Below are 20,804 nucleotides of genomic sequence, written 5' to 3' on the forward strand. Positions count from 1 at the left end.
TCTTTATTTAATGGAAGTTTTCAGATGGATTCATTTAAAAAGAAATCTTATTCAGAAAGGCCTTCTGGAAGGAGCCCGGAACCAGCAGAGCTGTCCTGTAGGCCCACGCTGCAGGGAGCTGGGGCTCCACATGCCGGTTTGAAGGTCACTGAGCCCTTGGGCTCAGGGACCCCCCTGAAGTCGGCTTCCCAAGACTGTCCCCCAGCATGGGTCTGGTGCATCTCAAACGCCAGCGACGGGCCTATCGCCAGGAGATGCCTGTGAATATTTTTATGATTCTTGGGAGTGACTTTTGTGACGAAGCAGGGCGGCGTGGAGACCCGGAGCAGCCTCAACTGTGTGCCCAGGTTGCTGAACGTCCCTCTCCCGCCGACCCCACGCCTCTACTTGTGAATGGGCAACCTTGAACGTCTGGTCCTGCTTTAGAGTCTGTGAGATAAATTTGCTTCTCCCATTTCACAGCACAGAAAAATGGAGAACAGGACTAAGAAATCCCTGTCGTTTCTGACCACGACGGAAGCCACTTCCAGCAGGACACCGAATCTGTGTCCCCGCAGGCCACTCGACCCTCCCGGGGGCCGCAGCAGCGCCCTAGTCCTCGCACCCCACGCGCACGCACACCCGACGCCACCCTGTCCGGCTGGCAGGTCTTTCGTTCCTTCACCTCATGGACTCACACTCGCGGCTGCACAGAGAAGGGCCACCGTGGTGATTTATTAGAGCGCTGGCTGGAAATAACCTAGGGAAGGGCCTGTGCTTCCTTTGTCCCTGAGTCCCCGGTGACGATCCCGTTTGTTGGCGGGGTCTCGGCCCTTTCCCCAGGCTGTGTTCTGCCGAGGCACAGAGGCCTTTCTGATTTAAAAGACCAGAGAGGGCGCCGTTTCCTGCCTCCGCCCCCGCCTCTCCTGCGGTGCACTGCCGGTGCGAGCTGGTCTAACTCCAGGACGCAGGCAGGCGCTGCGTGTCCTGAGTGGGTGGGCAAGGGGAGAGGGCGGACACACGCACCATCCCTGTGACCACCCCTGGGGTCATGGAGGGCGACTGGGAAACAGGACCGTCGTACGTGCAGAGTGCACAGCTCTGAAGACCAGCGCCAGCCCGAGCAAGGAGCCCGGCGAGCCCTGGAGCAGGGGCCTTAGCCCGGCCGCGCACCAGCCCAGGGGACTCTCACCCGGCCACCCACCAGGCTGGCAGTGCGCCATGCCACCACCGTGGCAAAGACTGCGTGAGGTGCTCTTCTAAGTATGGAGCAGAGTGACCCTCGTTTATGTCACGCGTGTCCTAAACGTGTTGCTATGGCTTGCATGTGATCCTCTGTCGTTCATGTTTTGGAACGTCAATCCCCAGAGTCGGACGAGGATGGTATTTGGAGACGGGCCCGTGTGAGTGACTGTGGTTAGATATGTCCACGAGGGTAGGACTCCCACGATGGCGTTAGTGGCTTTGGAGGAAAAGGAAGAGAGACGTGTGCTAGCTCGCCCGCCTCGTCTCTCTACATGATGCCCTCCGCCATGTTACAATGCAGCAAGAAGGCTCCCGCCACATGCCAGCGCCAGGTTCTTGGGACTTTTTAGCCTCCAGAACCATGAGTCAAATAAACCACTATTCTTTATAAATGACCTGGTCTTAGGTATTTTGTCATAGCAACAGAAAACAGATTAAGACAAGAATCAACACATAAATACACATCTATTTGATTCTCACACTGCTCCTCACACCCCCTTACCCCAAGCAAGTCATACCTTTGGGTTGTGGGCATTTCTAATAATGGAACTCCTCTACTTTTGTCAGTATTTCCAGAAGAAAAGCAGCCAGGGTTCCACATTGCTTTGTGCACAATAATCTCTCAATCACTTAAGTTCTAACTCATATTTTTAAAACAATGAATTTATTGTGTTTCTGGCTAAGGTCTATCAACAAAGAATCACATGTATTAGTCTGTGTTCTTCCACTATAAAAAAACACCTGAGGCTGGGTAACTTTATAAAGAAAAGAGGCTTATTTAGTTCACAGTTGTGGAGGCTAGAAGTCCAAGACCGGGTGGTCTCATCTGTTTGGTCTCTGGTGAGGGCTCCCCTGGCTATATCGCAATAGAGTGATAGTGTGGTAGAGATCACACAGTGAGACGGGAAGCCAGAGAGGGATTCAGGCTGGTAAGAACTAACTTGCTCCGTAAGACCAGCATGAATCCCTTCTGAGGGTGAAGTGCTCAGAAACCTAACTACCTAACACTGGGCCCAGCTCCTCGAGGTCCCACGGGCCCCCAGCATGACCACTCTGCAGACCAAGCTTCCAGGACATGGACCTTTGGGGAACCAAACCATATCCAAACCCCAGCAGAGAAGTTCAAGTCCAGGCAGACCTCAGAATCTCTGAGAATACGAGAAGACGTCCACAGGAGCAGCACACCGAGCAGACTGTACGAGTCCCACAGCAGCCCTGATGGGGCTGCACCAAAACATGGAGCCACCTGGACGGTCAGCACCGCCACCGTGCACCCCAGCCCCCGAGACACGCGGTCCACGCTGAGGCTCAAGGCTGCACGCCGTCTGAGAACACACGCTCTTCCGACGGTGGCCAGCAGTCCCTGGGCTCGGGTCCCCTTCTGCCACACTCAACTCTGCTTCAACATTCACAAAGCCCTCCATTTTTAAAAACGTGTTCCAACTAGTTAAGCCTGACAGCAGAATGCACTTTGACACACGTACACAAACGGAGCACAGCTTCTCCTTCCTCGGGCTGTACATGGGGTGAGGCACATGGGTAGAGCAGTCATGCATGCATGTAGGGTGATACTGTCCGTCTCATTCCACTGCCCTTCCCATCCCCACACCCCCACTCCTTCCCTCCCCTCACTCCCCTCTGCCCAATCCAAAGCTCCTTCATTCCTCCCTAGCCCCCGCCCCACTATGGATCAGCATCTGCTTATCACAGAAAACATTTGGCCTTTGGCTTTTTGGCTTTGGCTTATTTTGCTTAGCATGATATTCTCCAGTCTCATTCATTGACCTGCAAATGACATGATTTCATTCTTCTTTAAGGCTGAGTAATATTCCATTGGGTCTATGTACCACATTTTCTTTATCCATCCATCTGTTGAAGGGCACCAAAGTTGGTTCCATAGTTTGGCTATTGTGAGTTGAGCAGCTATGAATATTGATGTGGCTGTGTCACCGTAGTATGCTGATTTTAAGTCCTTTGGATATAAACCAAGGAGTGAGGGCCTCCATTTTTAAGGCTGAACATATCAGAGTGGACGCTCAGCCTGAGGATGAGAAATATTTTGAGGTCATAGACAAACCATGGAACTTGGTTAGAGAGGGAAGAGAAGAACAATGTCACTCCTGGGACCCTCAGATCTGCCTGTGTTTGGTGTGTGGCAAGGAGGCTGTGGGTCACAGCTCCACACACCTGGCATTGCTGTGCTTGTGCCCTTGACCTCCTCTTGTCCCTGGGGGACGTTTTTATCATCTGTCTTTTCCAAAAGGAAAACAACATCATTAGAAAACAAACAAACAAAAATGTTAAACCAAGAGTAAAAGGACAGTGAAATTTGAGTGCTGTTAGGCCCTGGACAGGGGACAGGGATTTCGGACACTTTCGATAAAGCAGGGCAAAGATGGATGCTCTACAGGGACAGGACAGAGTTCGGGACTGGTCTCCTGCACCCAAGAGCGAGTCTACTAGGGCATCTCCTGGCTCACATGGCACCCTCTACACCCCTCCCCTGCCCCCAGGCCTCCTCCGTTGGTGATGCCAACCTACGGAGCACCCTCCCTTCTAGTTCCTTCCCTTCCCACCCGGAAAGCCCTTCCAGGCAAGGGAACCCCAGATGCACAGGAGCAGCTCTCATGGTTGAATGGATGCTCCCTGAATGGACTAGCCAAGCACTTTCTAGACATCACCTCATTCAACCCCAGGGTAATTTCTACAGATGGGGGTGTGGCACGTTTCAGAGGTCAGGGCATGGATGCTGGGGTCACGCTGCCCAGGATAAATTCTGGCTCTGCTACTCAACTAGCTGGACGAGCTGGAACCTGCCGCAAAGGGCTTTTCAGAGCGCTCACTACACACTCTGTGGAAAGTGCTTAGCGCTGGATCTGGCAGAGGTGCATTCAGTCAGAGTTCATTTCTACAAACACGGTTGGCCCTCCGGGTTGAAGGGTCCCTATCCACAGATTAAACCAACTGCAGATGAAAAATATCTGAAAAAAAGAGTGCATTTGTCTTGAACACGTAGACTTCTTCCTTTCCATTATTTGCTACACAATAGGCACCTATTTATACAGCATTTAAACCGAATTAGCAATTATAAGATACTATAAGTAATTTAGAGGTTATGTGCAGGTTACATGCAAAACATTTTATGTAAGGAACTTGAACGTCCACAGAATTTGGTCTCAGAGGGAGGCCCTGGGGCCATCTCCCATGAGTACCCAGGGATGACCATATCCCCTTTTTACCTATGAAGGAACCAGGCCACACAGCACTGAAACTCATGGGTAAACAAGTTGAGATATCTTTGTAATAAATCCTTAAAACTAAGCTATCTGCGGTCCTTTCAGGCCTATTTATTTATTTATTTGGCACTGGGGATTGAATCCAGGGGCGCGCGACCACTGAGCCACATCCCCAGTTCTATTTTTTTTTTAAATATATTTTGGTTGTAGGTGAAACAATACCTTTATTTTATTTTTGTGAGGGCCTCACTGTGCCAGGTAACTGCTTTACCACTGAGCCACACCCCCAGTCCTATTTTGTGTTTTATTTAGAGACAGGGCCTCACTGAGTTGCTTAGCACCTCGCTGTTGCTGAGGCTGGCTTTGAACTCGTGATCCTCCTGTCTCTGCCCCCTGAGCTGCGGGCATTACAGCCTTTGGGACTTTTGGAATGATGCCCCCTGGTGGCCGTGGAGGGAAATGCGTTTTAGGTTATGATCGCTGCCATGCTGACTGGTCTAAGGCAGCCTCATGTCTAGAGGGTAGAAAATGTGCCTGTAGCCCCAAGCCCAGGGAGGTCTGCCTGGGAGCCAGGGGTCGGCCAGATGGCCATTAGTCCCTTAGTAGGGCCTGATAAGAGAGGGGACTCAAATCGAACTTTTAAAATTGAGCCCAGAGAGCAGAAGTGCAGCCAGCGGTGTCGAGAGACCTGGACTTTATGGCCTTAACACCTGCAGAGCTGTCACACTCCTGCCAGGGACTGAGTTAGCATCTCATGGTGATGTCACTGCAGTCTGAGCCAGGTACCTGAGAGCCGTGACACCCACGGGAGGCCAGCAGGAGCTTTAAAAATGTGCAGTTGATTGAGATTCTATCCACTTTCCACTTGGGAACTGTGTTGGACAACAGCTTCTCGGAATCACTGTCCCAGGCATGTTAGAACACATTCCCTGATTCTGGGTCCGGGGGTCAGAGGGCTTTGAGCCTCTGAATGGGCATGTGCACTCAGGCAGGGAGAAAGCAGAGGCAAGGGTGAGACAGGAGATGCCCTCAGAACTGCAAAGAGGGACCCAGGACACACATGTCCCTTGCAGCCCTCCACGTCCTGGCTTAGGTGGGTCTTTCCTTTTTGAAAGTGAAAGGTGGATGGAAGTCAGAACCAGTGTTGAAGCCCCCGACTGCGGACCTGTTCATGGGCTCAAATGTTCAGTGAGTGGTGGACACCTGTCCGTGGAAAGCATGTCCAGGGCTGGCTCCCCCTCATCTGACTTTCAAGTTGGCAATGTCATTTTCTCCATGCCTCAAAATTGGGATGGGCCTGCGTATGTAATCCTAGCAGAAGCAACTGCCTCGTTAAAGGTAAATTTGGGAGCTGTCAGAAGAGGGAGGAATTTGACACAGTCCTTCAAAGTTTAGCATCTGATTATCATAACTTCCCTGTGTGCATTATTTTCTTAATCGAGCAAGAAACAAATCTATGTTGTAGCTGATGCCCACCTTTCAGAGGCCCCCGATATCTCAGGGAGCAGGAATAACAGCCTGCCCTTAACGGGCGGCCCTGTGCTGCTGACGCTCATCTGAATCCGACACAGGTACCGACACATTAACTACCTTCGCTGCAAAGGTAGTCGTTTCACAGAGCACTGGTTTTTAATTAGAAGGATTTCCCCTGAATTACTTGTCATTTGGGGCCCTTAGAAGATCTGAATCCTTTAGCCTTTTAAAGTTCATTTCATTTGGCTTCATCTGAATGGTTTTAAAATAACCTGAGTTTTAATTGGGTTGTTTGATTCTTAGATTTGTGTCTGCTGTGGGAGGCAGCTGCTACACTCTCCACCTATTTGAGATGTAAAGCCAGAGACAAATGTTTATGAATCCCCATTAAACATATTCATATATGCAAATATCTACTCTAGCAATTAGTATTGTGTGATACAGCCTACTCATTACGCAAGCACACCCCTCTGCAGGTATTACCAGGTCGTCAACTCTGCTGCTTGGAACACGGGAGGGGACATTAGACCACTCATTTTGTTTTTTTCTGAAGTCCACTCAACTGTCAGGGTTGGTGCTACCATCTACCTGGAGTTATTTTCTTTTTCTTTTTTTTTTTTTGTACCAGGGATTGAACCCAGGGGCACTTAGCCCCTGAGCTACATACGCAGTCCTTCTTTACATTTTATTTAGAAACAGGGTTTCACTGAGTTACTTAGGGCCTTGCTAAGTTGCTGAGGCTGGCTTTGAACTTGTGATCCTCCTGCCTCAGCCTCCCAAGCTGCTGGGATTACAGGTGTGCACCAGTTTTCATCAACAAACAACCACCTTCTGCTCTACCGTTGTTAGGAATAATTGAGTGTATGATATTCCAGCTCTAAGAAGTAGGAAGAATGGAGACCCAGGAAGGCTGGGTGGAGGCCTTGGTGATTGAGTGCACCCAAGATGCAAGTAAGGTCACTCAGTCAGGAGGGAAACGGAAAAGCCAGGAACAAGAAGAAGGGGAAGACCAGATAATTTAAGAGGCAGGTTCCAACTCCGTTGTTTTCAGATCCAGGAATTTCTACAACTTTTGAAGTGATTTTGGATTATAGCCTGATTGTATCTGCTTACATAAATCTCCTTCCCAGATTCCCTCTTTCCCAGGACCTGTTCTGGTTGTCTGTCAAATCATACATGATCTTTTATTCTTCCAAGGTCATCCTGTGGTGAAGGAGTACTGTATCTTTTCTACCGATGACCTTATTTTTCCTTAGAGATGACAACTTCTAACGGTCCCTTTTCCCACGTACATGCTGAGTCTACCTGCTCCCATGTCCTGCCTTCCCTGGGAGAGAGCCTCTCATTTCCTACCTTGTAAGACCCTCACAAAAGTCAGCCTCATTTAGGAAACCCACCGACCCTGGTGGAATACAGGAAGAGCGTGAGTCTTCAAATTCTCCATCAACAGCCTTTCCTGATTGGATCCGTATCTATGTGTTGACAGCAGAATAGAAATCAAGGGAAGATGAGAATCTGCACCGAATAAAGGAAGCTCAAGTCAGTCTGGGGTGGTGGAATGAGTTTTGAAAGGGCAGCTGCCAGATGGCCAGCATTCAGTCTGAATCCCATCCCTAACAATCTCTGTGACCCTGGGCAAATCCTTTACTCTCTCTGGATGTGGTTTCTACATTGCTAAAGTGATGATTGGATAAAATGACCTCGACATCATCTTACTGCTCTGGATTCATGGGCTCTTTGCTTTTGTCAATGGCGGAAAGTCCAGGAAGACTGCTGGAAAATGGGAAGGGTCACTGGGGTTGATCTGATATGACTCAGTGGGAAATAAAACTGGAGTAAATGGCTCAAGATCCAACAGGAGCCCGCAGCCCTGAGTGGAGTCTTCAATTCCATGTATGCAGGCAAAACACGCCAGTTATCCTAAGATTTATTTAGAAAATGGATATGGTAGCACTTTTAGACTCTTAATTATATTCGAGTGTTGTTCTATGTCATGGAGAATTTTCCCCTGGGTAGGACAGAACCTCACCCTCAGGCTCAAGTCTTATAAATCTGCAATTCAAATTCCAGGTGCCAGGATACACAGGAAGTTCCATGGGAATTTCAGAAATTAAAGTTAGGCCACTAAAACTTCAACCTAAGCTAGAATCCCCAGAGGGCCTGTTAAAACACTAATTGCTGGGCCCTCCTCGGTGCTTCTGATTCAGCAGGTTTGGTCTGTGGACTCTAAAATTACAATTCTAATCAGTCCCCAAGTGATGCTCAGGCGGCTGGCCCAGGGGCCATGCTTTGAGAAGCACTGGCCTAGATCTTAACCTCCCACTTATAATGGTGTATTACATCCAGATGAGCAACTGAAAGCAGACTCTGTGAGGAGGTCCCCAGGGCCACCTCTGAGGACGCCAGACACTCTGCCAGAGAGACACTGAACCACACTCAGATTCCTGACCCACCGAAGCAATGACGTAGTAGATGTTGCTTTAAGCTACTAAATTGCAGTTGTAATTTGTTAGGCATCAATAAGTAACTGACAAGCTGGTGGTTAGTATTAAATACTTGATGGGTCTCTTCTTTAAGGTTGCTCTCAATATTTGAGAAAGCATTGACAGGCACCATTCAAGCTGTCTGCAGAAGCAGAATGTGTGCCAAAATTGGCAATGTAACATACTCTAAGAATCACATTTTAAAGAGCAAAAATAAAGAGGTGGAATGAACATTGATAACATTTTATTTATGCTCACATATTTCAGCATGATAGGTTGTACATTTCAAGGGCTCAACAGCCCCAGGTGACTAGTTTCCCACTGCACAACTCAGCCTCCAAACGCTTTGGTCAGAAGGTGATGGTATTTGAATCTCCAGGTTTGATGATTTTCCTAAGCACACGAAGTCCTCAGGTTTTTTTTTTTTTCTTCTTGGTACCAGGGATTGAACTCAGGGTCACTTAACCACTGAGCCACATCCCCAGTCCTTTTTTGGTACTTTATTTAGAGACAAGGTCTTGTGAATTGCTTAGGGCCTCACTAAGTTGCAGAGGCTGTCTTTGAACTCATGATCCTCCTGCCTGAGCCTCTCAAGGGACTGGGATTATAGGCATGCGCCACCTGGCCCAGCCCTCTGGCCTCTTTTCAGACCCAATCTCCTCTAACTTCCTGTATAAGCCCGTGGAAATAAAGCTCTTCCTGACCTGGAGTCTGGAGAAGAGGTGGGGGTGGTTTTGGACACAAAATCAATACCGATGCACATCTCCGCAGACCTCCTATTCTTGGTGGGTACCTGATCCTAAAGGACCATTTGGTCTGTTAAATATCTCAGTGATCAATCTTGATGCTGATTCTGATAAGGCTTTTTATGGCTCACCACAATGTACCTGTAAGCTCTGGCTGCGGAGAAGGACTGAGAAGCGGAGACAACACTATAGGGCTTTGCTTCATTAGGGTAATGTGTTTAGGCCCCGCGCCCTAGGAAAACAGAACGGCAGGCAGCCTTGTAAATACACCTCGTAAAACTCTGATCACTTGTCAAGGGAAGTTTGTGCATCTGGAACTCTGATTTCTTGCTGATTTCTCTTGGATGTAGTAAAGGCACACGATAAAGCACTGATATTCTTGAAAGTTTCTGAGTTTTACATTTTTTAAGTTGTGTATTTTAAAGTTTGGTGGTTGTTCTTTTCCCTTGGAGTTGTAAGTCTAGCTGTGGGGAGCTAAGCAGCCCAAGAGTGATCCTTTTGCTAAGTTCTTGCACATCTCAGGGCCCAAGCATCACATGTGGTTCGTGGGATTGTGAAAACAGGAAAATGCTCCATATTTTCCACTGAGGCCAGTGCAGGCTGCGGTGATGAAGCTGTGTTCTCTGAACACATTAGACTTTGAAATTGCTCCCTCCTGAAGGAATTACGGGGAAAGAGGGCTGTGTGTACTCTATCATTTCCATCAAAAGACATCGGAGGCTTAGAAATGGTACTTTAACAGGGAATGCTTTCTCCCCAAAGATGCTTTTAAAATTCCTGTCTTTGTTGGTTACAAAGACTTCTAGAAAATTAGTTTCTGAACTTGATGTTCTTGGTATTAAAGAATTGAGCTGTTAAGGCGGACTGAATGTCAGCACAGTGTGTAAGAGAACGTGATCTGTTCTCGGCAGAGAGTGGAAGGGAGGTCACAGGGTGCTTTCCGGGGGATGTAAAGTTTTCTTGGCTGGACAGATTCGATTCTGGGCATTTCTTTACTTACGCTTCTTTCAAGGGGAATCTGCACCTAAACAGAGGGAAAATTAGATACATACATATTTATTTGGCTCAAATCTGTGATAATTGAGTATTAAAGGATTGTTCATTAGTAAGCTGGTTGCCTGTTCTGTTTTCCGACTACTGGTTTCCTTATTTAATTCATAACTTTTTTGGAAAAAGTATTTTTAGTTGTAGATGGACACAAAACCTTTATTTATTTTATTTATTTTTACGTTCTACTGAGGACTAAACCCAGTGCCTCACACGTGCTAGGCGAGCACTCTGCCAGTGAGCTACAGCCCCAGCCCTGATTCCTAACTTTTGATGGAAAGACTGCAGTAACTCTAGAAGGGTCTTGCCTTCATTAAGTCAAGATTTGTTCTTGGGTTTGGAACAACAGTGTTTGCCTTTTTGAGGCTCCTGTCATTTATAATTTAGTTGCTAAGAGAGTCCTACATGAAGAGATTTATTAGAACTGATCAACTCTTAGAATTAGACAGAGAACCAAGCGTAACCTGCTCATTAGCAATTGCATGCTACACCAAGCTTCCACGTCGCTGTTGAGCGTGAAAACAGTCCCTCCTAAATGTGGCTGCATGTTTGAATCACTTGAGCATCTTAAAAAAAAAAAAAAATCAGTGTCTGGCTCCCCCCGCACACCCACATTCTAAAGTCGCTGTGGCGGGACCTGGGCACCCAGGCTTTGAAAAATTCCCCTGGAGACTGTGATTCGAAGTGAAGTGAGAGGACTGCGGTAGACACAGGGCTGGATGAAGCCAGGAGAGCTGGAGGTCAGAGGGGCTCTCGACCTGGGATGAAGCCCTTGACTTCCAGGGTAGCTTGCCCACTGAAGACAAATGGGATGACCTGTGGCCAATGGTAAAACCTCCCAGGGTCCTCAGAGATGGGTTTAGCTTTGCCTGGGGTTCTTTTAAAAATACTGATCTGTGGGTCTCAGCCCCAGAGATTTGAGTCTTGAACTGGTCACAGGTTTTGGCATTGTCACTGAGCTACAAAGGGCTGAATGTCATGTCCGCCTCAGTCCATAGGTTGAAACCTATCACCAAAGGGATGGCATTAGGATGTGGGCCTTTGAGAGGTGATCAGGTCATGAGAGCAGAGTCCTCGTGGATGGGACCAGTATCCTTATAAAAGGGACCCCAAAGAGCTCTTTCTGCCTGGAGTTCTTTCCATCCCACAAAGACTGAGCTAGGAGGTGACATCTCTGAACCAAAAAGGGAATTCTCAACAGATGCTCAGTCTAGAGTCTTGATCTTGGACTTCCCAGCTTCTAGAACCCTGAGAGATACGTTTTTGTTGTTTATAAGCTATCCAGGCTAAGGTATTTTGTTATCACAACCTGGATGGATTAAGACACAAGCAGACCGAACAGATCTGCCTTTCAGTGATGGTTGAGACTCACTGCCACCGGGTGTGGGGGCGCACACTTGTGATCCCAGCTGCTTGGGAGGCTGAGGCAGGAGGATCACGAGTTCAAAGCCAGTCTCAGCAACAGTGAGGCGCTAAGCAACTCAGTGAGACCCTGTCTGTACATAAAATACAAAACAGGGCTGGGGATGTGGCTCAGTGGATGAGTGCCTTTGTGTTCAATCCCGTTACCCTCCACTTCAAAAAAAAAAAAAAAAAAAAAAAAGACCCACTGCCTTAGTTCCCACTGAATTATCACCTTCCCACTCATGCAATCCCTGTCCACAGACAGGACAGAATCACCAGGTCTCATCTAACTGTACATAACTCGTGCATGGTGTCATTTGGCTGTGCCTCTTCTGCTGTCTTCCATTCGAATATGAAGGTGCTGGGCTAGCTCAGTGGTAGGACACAGGCCTAGCGTGTGCAAGGCCCTGGGCTGGATCCCTTCCTGGCAGTTCTCCCCAACTTAAAAAAAAACCCAATGCCTTAAGGAGAGGGGTGTGTTTCCTTAGTGCCTCGGATAAGGTACGACCCCACAACTGCTAGTAAGTTAAGAAACTATGATGTTTCAGAATCCTTCCAGGAACCACAGGGAGTGCGGGGGAATCTGAGACCATTTCCTGGGCTATTCAGACTCTGGGATGATAAGGATGATCACAGCTTTCAAGCTCTCTGGAGAAGTCCCCAAACTCTTCAAGATGGCGCGGCAGAGTTAGTGTGCTGCTGCCTGGGTGGAGGGGACTCAGTGCCGTTCCTCCCTTAAAGCACTCCGCTGTGTCACAGGGCTAGATGCCTGGGAACTACATTTCCCAGAATCCTGCCTGCAGGGTTCTTGTCTAGGTGACACCAGCGAGAGGCACTTGAATGGGACTCCAAAGATCAAAGGATAACAGAACCATGTGCTCCCAGGACAGCGAAGCAGGTGCATGTGCTTCAGGAGATGGCAGGCGTGAGGTTCTGCCAGGGGTCCCAGGCCTTTTGTGCTGCAGACATCTGAGCTTATCGTTAGCAGTTTTCTGCAATTCTTGTACTTACAGAGTCCCTGAAGTGGCTTTCTGATTAGTGTTTTTTTTTTTTTTTTTTCGTACCAGGGACTGAACCCAGGGGCACTTGACTACTGAGCCTCATCCTCAGCCCTGTTTTGTATTTTATTTAGAGATGGGGTCTCACTGAGCTGCTTAGTGCCTCACTGTTGCTGAGGCTGGCTTTGAACTTGTGATGCTCCTGCCTCTGTCTCCTGAGCCACTGGGATGACAGGCGTGTGCCACCTCATTGATTAGTGATTTCACATTAGCTTGGTGACCTGAGTTTCCCTAGCTCCCCTGATGGGTTAGGAAGCCACTCATTCCCTATGTAAAGTGTCTTTCTACTTGAAACACCTACAGTGGGTTCCCCAGATCAAACTCTGACTGATAGGTTTAAAAATTCAGGCATGAGCTCTGGAGTCAGAAAGTCTGGTTTACCAATTTGTATCTGGACTCTGCCACATACTAGTTGCATGTCTTTGTCCAAAGAACCTAAAATTGTTTTGCCTCAGTTTCTTTATCTGCAAAATGTAAAACCAAGACTGTTTACCACCTACGGGTGTTGTGGGAAATCGAGGAAAAGAAAGAAAATGTATATAGCGACTGGTGAGATGTAGTAGTTACTCAGTAAATATTCAATATTACTACTGGCATTTTATTACCCATTCCATCTTATAATAGTAACTGTGCTATAATTTAGATCTCCTTTACTTGACAGAGAACATGGATTATTAATCTATTGACCATTTTTGATGAGTGCACTCTTGGTGCTAGAGATATTGAGTTGAGAAAGTCTTTGCTCTCAAGTGTTTACCTGGGGTAGAGGCAGAAAAGTAACTTCACCATGTGATCAGTGCTATGGGATTGCAGGTGACACCTTCTCTCCTTGCCAGACAATCCTGGCCCTGTTGTTTCTTCTCAGAGGTTTATTCTCCAGGCTTTAAGACACTTTTGGACTTCTCTTCTGTGTCTACTACAAGTCCTCTGATGTCCTTTCCAACTTGTGGGACACAGCCCACTTCATAGGCCCCCTGAACAATAACTCCAGTGGGAGGAGTACCTGGTTTGAGGGGGAGGTCATCAGTTCTGAGAATTAAGGCCCGAGAGGCACAAATGAAGGTTGTTCTGCTTGAGTTCAGTTCCCCAATTTTGTCCTGAGGGAAACAAAGTCTGCTGCTTCTTTGATCAGGACATTCCTGGGTCACTAAAGAGTCACTGAAGAATCTTAAGACCTCGTCCTACATTGTGCAGACTGAGATGGTCATTCTGAATCCGGTGACTGTGATGGGGATCGATCCTGAACTGGATTCTGCAGAGATTCAACTGCCAAGTGGTGCAGTTTCTGGAACAGATGCCCTTAGGACTTTCGACTTCTTGTGATTTGAAGCTTTCATAGGGATCCACTAATCCTTGGAGTGGTAAGCATAATACGCTGATCATTTAAATGTAAAGAGGAGGAAAAGACTTCTATGTCTCACATTAAAGAAAAAGCATCCTATTAGCTATTCATTGGACTTGGAGATTGGTATATGATCCTCCAACTAAGGCAGTTCATGAATTCAGCTTTAATGCTACTCCTTTCGTAATACTATGTGTATGATATCTGATACTTCCAGAATTTTTCATTAAGAAACTAATCCAGGTGGCCTCAATATATAAATATAATAAGCACAATCTCAAAAAAGAAAAAAAAGCCTCACATATATCAGGACTAATTCACGCTTATTTATTTACTTTTTTTTGGAAGTGAATTAGCTTGAAAATTAGGCCACGTATATTAAATGTTCTAAACCACTTTCAAGCACACCCCACTGGTGTTGCCACGGGAGACACAGTTACCCAGTCAACACACAAGCTCTACCCACCAACTACACCCTTTTGTGGGCTGTCGGGCTCCTGGCAACACGGAATATGCCAGTTAACCATGTCAATCAGACCATGCCACATCTGCTGCAGAGGAGGGTTCCCGTTACTGGGTTGGGAAGAGGGTCACCAGGAGCAGCCAAGGTCATATCCCAGGAAAGCTGCGGCATGTCCTCGTGTGCATTCTGGGTTTTAAGACTGAGAGTGCGACTGCAGAAGTGAGTCTCGTGTTCCCTGTCCCTCTTTTCACGCACGCCCCTATTTGACTTTCAGGCAGCAGAAAGGAATCTCAAGTGCCAAGAAAATGATTTGCGTGAAACATGTCAAGTGGGGATGCAGACTTTTGAGACAGATTTTGACGGGAGCATCCTCTTGCTTCCACCTCCCGCCCATGGAAATAAGCAGTGGGGTCGTGATGATTCAGTCGCTGTGCCAGAAGCCCTGGTGTCCCCCCACTGACGGAGGACAGGAGACACGGTCAAACAGTCAGGATCCCCACCCAGGGCAGACTTCCTGATTTCCCTATTTTTGATGAGCCAAGAGGCTCGGTCCAGAGTCTTTAAGTAAAACACTAGGAAATCATTTGCTCCCAGGGTCAACACTAGGCATCACCATGGAGTGAGTGACGTTCAGCTTTGACAATCCCTTCCATCTTAGGTGCGCCCTCCCCGTCCAGGGCCCGTGACTCCATTCTGCCTGTGGGTCTCCTCCCCGGGACTGGGACACGGGTCTCCTTTCCAGCCATGCCCTACATTGCTTCTCCTCTCTCCCCACACCCGAGGGCCTGGTTGCCGGCTGATGGCATTGCACGGCGAAGAGCCGGTCAGGTTTACCCCTTCTACCAGATTCCCAGGTTCCAACTGATTTTACACTGCACCTGGGACTGATAAGCAAACCCAACAACAACAGGGCTGAAGGCGCGATATTGGTGGCAGAGGGTTTAGGTCCAGTGGCCGCCGCCCAGATGGACCATTCTGCCTCCGTGTGATCTCACTGCCCAGCAAGTACCCACAGCAGCAGGTGCTCCCGAGGACCAGGAGGCGTCACAGAGCGAGACAGTCTGACCAACTCGAGGTGGCACCGGGTCCTCAACCCCTGGGCACATGGGCAGGCTCTGCTGTCTGCGGCAACATCAGCCAACCAAGCCACCTTGCATGGACCCCTACGTGCCAGGCACGGCTCTCTCTGAGGCAGCGTCAACAAAGAGAAATGTTCTTTGCTCTCTGGGAGCTCCAGACTGGTGCCGAGCTCCGCGGCTACGTTTTCCTATCCAGGCCACAAACGGCTTCAGGACTTTCGAAAGAATCCCGAGTGCCGCGGATATGGGATATTCACTCAGAACAGACAGAAGATCCAGGAATGTATTTTTGTTTTTTAAATATGGCCAAGAAATGTGTTCCTACAACAAATTTACCCCTTACTGCTGTGGCACTTTTATCACTGTCATTTAAAATAAACAGCTAAAGTACAGAAGAAGGCATTTTGTACTGATTTGTTTATTTTGCAGTGCTGGGGAGGGAACCAGGCAAGTCCATGACACCCCCGGCCGGGCATTTGTTGAAGATCTTTGGTCAGCGTCAGGCTAGGAAAATGACACTGGGGCGAGAGGGGCACTCCTCGCTGCAGCAGAGGGGGCTGGTTCCATCAGATTAGCTGGGTAAGTAGTGGTGGTGATGTGGTAGCCTCAAGTCAAGGGCAACAGAGGGAGGCTGAACCCTCAGAACTGGGGGTGCAGAACCGCAGGGGCGGCCCGCTCCCATAGACCTGCAGGGTGGAGAGGTGGCGGGATCCTTCTGAGCGAAGGGTCAACAAAGGGCACGAGAAAGCACAGGGCTTAGAGAGAGCTCAGGTTGGCTGCGGCGAACGCCTGTCATTCTAGCAGCTCCGCGGCTGAGCCAGGAGGATCGCAAGTTCAAAGCCGGTTTCAGCAATTTAGCGAGGCCCTAAGCAACTCGGTGAGACCCTGTCTCTAAATAAATAAAATATGAAAAAGTGCTGGGATGTGCCGTCGCCCTCCCTCGCTCAGTCCTCCTGGGGGTTCCATTGGCCATCTCGCTGCGGTCCATCTACAAGTTAAATTCTCAATACCTGTCACTTCTGAGGACTCACAGCCTCTTCCTGGGTTGGCCTCAGCTCCCTTCAGCAGCTGCCCTGTCCCGGCCTTCGAGCCCAACATGGGAACAAGCCACGTCTCTGAATCTTGGCCTGGCTGTTTCTCCTGCTAGATGCCCTCTTCCTTGAAGGCTGCCCCAAAGGGCATGTCATCTTCTTGCTTGGTGACCTTAGTCAGTCACCCTCTGCTGCGCACACGTCCGTGCATGTACCTTTATCTGCGTGTGAGTCTGCTTAGCTACCTGCCTCATGGGTTTCCTCGGGGCAGTGCCCGGGCAACTGAAAAGTCATCACACGCAGTGGACTCATCCTGTCGCACCCCACTACAAGGGATGTGAGGAGCCTGTGGATGCCTGCTCCAGGAACCAACGCGACCAGGCCACAGTCTGCTCCGGCTTTAACACTCATTTTACTGAGCAACCACCAACGACTATGGCTTCAAGACCAGCTCTACGTAGTAACTGTCACTCTCGCCCCTCAGAGCCGGACAGCTTCCTCCAGCACCCAATGTGCCCATGAACGGTCTCATGAAACAACCTGCCAAGGTTTCTCCACTCTGGAAATGCTCAAGGCACCTGTTCTTGGCTGGACGTATGTATAGAAATATCATGGTATATGAATTTGTATGATTAATGTTTGTTAATCAAAACAATTTAAAACGATTTCTCCATGCTGATCAGACCCCCGGCCTTTCTTTTTCTTCAGATAAGTGTACTGAATTGCAACCCTCTCCTTCATTCCTAGGTAAGCTTCCTTTATTGAGACTTGTCTCTCTATTTTTGTTTGACTTTGACAGGGACATAAGTATTCATTTCATGGAACAAACATTAACACAAATCCCTTCCTAACAGGAGACTAGACCTGCGGTAGCTCTTGATCCACCACTCTAAATGGACGGAACACGTTTTAAAGCCATTTTTAGCGAGTGGAAAGATGGTAGAAAAGTTTATTTTACCAAAACAATACTTGGATAGACAATAAGCATGTTCTTTAAAGTTCATTTGTCTGTATCAGCTTTAAAACCAACAACAGGTTGGGCAAATTAATCTGTAAAGTCAGACCAGCAATGGGAAGGGCTCAACTGGCTGTGTAGATGCTTACGCAATAATAGTCGCAAGACTGAATGGACATGTGTTGCTGCTAGAATTCATGTAGGAAACTGGGCATTGGAGGCTACTTTCTATCCAGATTTTTCCCCAATAAAATTTGACTTTGGAAAATATATTTTGGTTAAAGGAGCCTAATACATTGTATGATTTTTTTTGTTTTGTTTTGTTTAAATACCGGAGATTGAGGGGCTGGGGAGATAGCTCAGTCGGTAGAGTGCTTGCCTTGCAAGCACAAGACCCTGGGTTCGATCCCCAGCACCCCCCCAAAAAAAAAATACCGGAGACTGAACTCAGGGGTCCTCGACCACTGAGCCACATCCCCAGTACTATTTTGTATTTTATTTAGAGACAGGGTCTCACTGAGTTGCTTAGCACCTTGCTTTTGGGGAGGCTGGCTTTGCACTCGCAACTCTCCTGCCTCAGCCTCCGGAGCTGCTAGGATTACAGGTGTGCGCCACTGTGCCCAGCAAGATTTTTTTAAAAGACGATTTGTTTTTTGAAGAGTTAATACTTAGTCGTGGTGGAGGAAGCCTTTTCCTTGATGAGTCAGTAGGAACAGGGAGACCAGGAGGCGGGATGGAGGAAGGACAAGGAGGCCACCGTGGTGGCAGTGCGAGGAGCCGGGTGTGCCCTGTCTGGGTGTCCCAGTCATGGGACACGTGACGTGGTGACCAAGGGAAGGGAAGAATGCCTGCTGAGGGAACTCGACCCTCACTCTGCACTGACATTTGGGGCCTAGAGGACCAGTCCCTTAGGAAAGCTGAGGCCAAATCGCCACTGGTCATTTCTGCCCTGTCCAGGTCCTCCTCACTGTCTCATCTCCTTCTTCGCTGACATGATATTAGCCAGAATTTCTTCCCCTACCCACCACCATGAACGCCCTGCTCCAGAAAATTCTTACCAGCTGATTACCACAGCTCATCCCAACCAGGGTGCACCCGTCACCGCTCACTCCTCCTGTGAGGAAGACCACGTTCAGAGGGAAGTTCAGTCTCACGTGCTTGCCGGGGGCTCCAGGTAGGATCTTGCAGTATATATGAGCCAAATTATTTTCATGTGAAATACCGATACCATCAAGTTCTGCCTACAGCGCACGGGCCTGTGCCCCTCTGCGGTCTGCAGTTTGGGATGGACTGTTATTTTGGAGCCTCCAGCATTGCTTATGCTCTGACGGCCCCGTCTCTACCTAGTGTCTAAGGTGGAACACCTGCCTGCCCTCACAGATCTGCTGTCCCAAAGCAAAGCTTCACCCAAGGCCACTGTCAAAGGACTCATCCCATGAATGAGCTCGTCAGTCCAGGAAATCCTCTGAAGGGAGCAGAGACCAAGTGCTCACCAAATCCCAGCAAACATCTACAGAATTTCGTAGTGGTGACGTCCCTCCGGCGCAATGGTGACCAGTGGCGTATGAACCATCGTTGCTGCTGTTGGCGCTCCTAAACTTCATTTCAGTGGTGCAAAAAAGCAAGCAGTCACCCTGCTCAGAAGGTGGTAGTGGATGGCGTGAAAGCTGGTCACCCGGCATCAGGGAGAGAGGGCTGTGTAATGGTCCCAGCGGAGGCCAAGACAGTATGACTAGATCAGGGGAGAAGGGTCAGAAGCCCCCCAACAGGAGGACTGTCTGCAGGAGGTAGAGATCCATTCTGGGGAGGTCTTGTTTCATAAGGATATTTAATTAGTGGTTAGGGTCCAGGGATGGACTAAAGTCTTGCAATTAACTAAGTGGATCTGCAACGTGGAAAGCCTGAAGGACATTTCTTAACCGCCCACTCCTGGAGAGTTTGGAAGCAGTGACTGGGGCTCAGTCTCCAGGGCCAGTAGCTGAGCCCAAGGGTGTGGCGAGGTCAGAACAGCTTTGCCAAGCACAGGCGGGTGTGTCCGTCCCCGGTGCAGCCCGCGCCCTCCTCTCTGCGCCCAGGCCACCTCCTGCTCGATCAGGATGTTCACTCTTCCTCTGGCGGGACTGCTCTCTGGGCACTGAAAAGCTCCAGTTGCTGGATTCCCCCGGCCCTTGCTGAGTTCTTGCATGGGCAGGGTGGCTCCTGTGTCCAGGGAGATGACAGTGGATTCTGCATGTCCCTGGGTCTTGCCTCCTTAGTCAGCAGCATTTTCTTGATTTTTTTTTTTGGGGGGGGGCAGTACTGGGGGATTGAACACAGGGGTGCTTAACCACTGAGCCACACCCCCAGCCCTTTTTATTTTTTATTTTCAGATAGGGTCTCACTAAGTTACGGGCGTGCACCACCATGCCTGGCTGGAATTCCATTACTAACTGTGAGTAAAGTTGGTATTAATCGTAATTTAACATTATTACTCCAAATGGGTAACTTCAATGTGTTTCCGCAAGAAAAATCTTATTTGTCTTTGTGTATGATTTCTCGAAAAGAAACTTTCTTTTTCTTTTGCCCAGATATTACAAAAACTAGACAGGCCCAAATCTAATTTTCATAAGGAAATGGTTTGCATACTACTAGGGTTTGTTATCTAGTATCACCATTGATAGTAATTCTAAATTATTTTTCTATTAAAGAAAAACAACTGTTTTTAGAAATCAAGGTGATCTCAACCAAAGAAAAATGAAAGAATCGATAAGCATTATAGAAAGGCTTTGCCTTCTGCATCTTGCAACTGAGGTTTACTGATGGCTCCTTCCTAACAGGGAGATGGGGGCTGAGCCTGAGCTTTGAACTCCAGATCCTCCTGCCTCAGCCTCCCGAGCTGCTGGGCTTACAGGTGTGCACCACCAGGCCAGAGCGTAAGTGCATTCTTAATCTGGTCTCCTAGAAGAGCCTGGAAGTGTGCTCTTAAACAGCAAGGAAAAAAAAAATGGAAATGTCTGACTTTATATGCATGTTCACAGCCACCAACCTCACGTCACCTGAGGCTGCCCCTCCCCTCTCTTTCTTCATTATAAATGAGCAGGCTTAGTCCCAACAAAAGCAAAGGAGATTTCTTAAACTAACAACACATTACTACCTTTCCACGTTTTTTATTGGTAAGAGAAGCGATTTCATTTGTGATGTTTCTCATTCGGAGAATTCACAAGGCACTTAGACACTGTAATGCCATAAGATGAGGGTGATCTTGAAGACAATGAAATAAAGTA

At 48.3% G+C, this 20,804-nt stretch overlaps 1 protein-coding gene across 2 annotated transcripts in view; it reads right to left on the reverse strand.

Moving 5' to 3' along the window:
- The window catches only part of Aff3 (ALF transcription elongation factor 3), a 538,593-nt gene that overhangs the window by 111,433 nt on the left and 406,356 nt on the right, over positions 1-20,804 (reverse strand). The window lies entirely within an intron of this gene.

Source organism: Sciurus carolinensis, chromosome 13 (assembly GCF_902686445.1).
Source record: "Sciurus carolinensis chromosome 13, mSciCar1.2, whole genome shotgun sequence".
Classification (NCBI taxonomy): domain Eukaryota; kingdom Metazoa; phylum Chordata; class Mammalia; order Rodentia; family Sciuridae; genus Sciurus; species Sciurus carolinensis.